The 2,048-nt window shown below is 41.6% G+C and overlaps 1 protein-coding gene and 1 pseudogene across 2 annotated transcripts in view; both read right to left on the reverse strand.

Annotated features, from left to right (window-relative positions):
• Alkbh8 (alkB homolog 8, tRNA methyltransferase) overlaps positions 1-2,048 on the reverse strand; it is a 65,193-nt gene that overhangs the window by 33,889 nt on the left and 29,256 nt on the right. The gene's annotated exons all lie outside the window — the stretch shown is intronic.
• On the reverse strand, positions 963-1,099 carry LOC113456119 (annotated as a pseudogene).

Here is a 2,048-nt window from a genome sequence, read left to right on the forward strand (position 1 = left end):
CAGTGTCCGTGTAATTATTTCAGGGCATAAGCTAGCAGGCGGCCGGGGTGCTGGGGATGCAGCCCTGCCGCTCATATTACAACACTTCTCCTTAATAAAGCTGATATTAAAGCTAGCCTGGTTAATCCTATTTGCCAGTTAATTATGTTCTCAAGAGATTTGTGGGCTGCTTTTCTTTGTTTTATGTTTAAAATCCACTTATGAGTAAGTACATGTGATAACTCTGTCTGGGTTACTTCACTCAAAATGATGTTTTCTAGCTCCATCCATTTTCCTGCAAAATTCAAGATGTCATTATTTTTTTCTGCTGTATAGTACTCCATTGTGTAAATGTACCACATTTTCCTTATCCATTCTTTCGTCAAGGGGCATTTAGGATCTTTCTAGGTTCTGACTATGACAAACAATGCTACTATGAACATATTTGAGCACATGCTCTTGTGGTATGATTGAGCATCCTTTGGATATATACCCAAAAGTGGTATTGCTGGGTCTTGAGGAAGGTTGTTTCCTAATTTTCTGAGAAATTGCCACACTGACATCCAAAGAACTGTACCAGCTTGCATTCCCACTACAGAATGAGAAAAGATCTTTACTAACCCCATATCAGACAAAATATACAAAGAACTCAAGAAATTGGTCATCAAAAGAAAAAAATAATTCAATAAAAAAATGGAGTACAGACCTAAACAGAGACCTCTCAACAGAGGAATCTAAAATGGCTGAAAGACACTTAAGGAAATGCTCAACATCCTTTGTCATCAGAGAAATACAAATCAAAACAACTCTGAGAGTCCATCTTACACTTATAAGAATGGCCAAAATCAAAAACACTGATGACAACTTAAATGCTGGAGAGATTTTGGGTAAAGGGATCACTTCTATATGATATTTATATAGGCAGCTATACACTACATTTTAGGAACTGAAACATTTTCATGATTGTTTTGAGAACACACAATACAGGTCACTTGTGCAACTTAGAATCGGATACCAACTCAATGGTGACAGTTTTGCCAATAAACAACCTGCTCTTCAGTGGCTCGAAAGGAGTCTGTTCCAAAAGGCACGTCCTGTGTCCCACCCCCAAACCCCAGAAAAGCCCCAGAAATCTGGGAGCAGCCTCCCCATATTAGCAACCATGCACCACCACATCTGAGACCACCAAAGACTTGGAGCTGACTGTCCCTGAAAAGATGAGTGTCTGGTTTCCCTGATGGAGGGCCCTGCCCTCTAGACTCTAATGCCCAGAAACATATCCTGCACCCAACCTCCACCCATCAAAGCCTGAGGCCTGGAAGCAGATTCCTCACACTCGTAACCATCCCACAGCACATCTCTGGAGAGGTGAGCACCGGGGTTCCCAGCTAGAGGGCTTTGCTGTCCAGGTCCAAGCCCACAGAGGAACATCCCATGCCATAGCCCCAACCACCAAACCCTGAAGACCCTGGAGCAGTTGCCTCATACCTGCAATGATTCCTCACTGCACCTATGACCACCAGAGCCTTGGCCCAGACAGCAAATGGAGAGGAGTCCCCCAGAGGAGAATCTGTAATCATCTAAGCAACAGGCCCCACCTGAAGCAATTTGATGAAGAGACCCCCTGACGCATATGCCCCACCTGCACTCCTTGGAGGAAGAGATGGGTAGGCACCAACACAAAAATACATTCAACAACAGAAAGAGCAATATGGCAACACCTGAATCTAGTGGTCCTACAAAAGGAAGACCTGAATTCTAATGCAGAAGAAAACATCCTTAAATATTACTTTATGAAGATTTTAAAGACCCTTAAAAAGGAAATGAAAAATCCCATGAAAGAAACGGGGAAAAGAACAAAATGGAAGAAATAAATAAATCTCTTAAAGAAATCCAATAAATAGAGTTTGAAGTCAGGGATGATAATGCCTCCAGAAGATCCTTTATTGTATAGGATTGTTTTGGCTATCCTGTGTTTTTTGTTTTTCCATATAAAGTTGATTATTATCCTCTCAAGATCTGTGAAGAATTTTGATGGGACCTTGATGGGGATTGCATTGAATCTATAA

Source organism: Microtus ochrogaster, chromosome 5, assembly GCF_000317375.1.
Source record: "Microtus ochrogaster isolate Prairie Vole_2 chromosome 5, MicOch1.0, whole genome shotgun sequence".
In the NCBI taxonomy this organism is placed as follows: Eukaryota; Metazoa; Chordata; class Mammalia; order Rodentia; family Cricetidae; genus Microtus; species Microtus ochrogaster.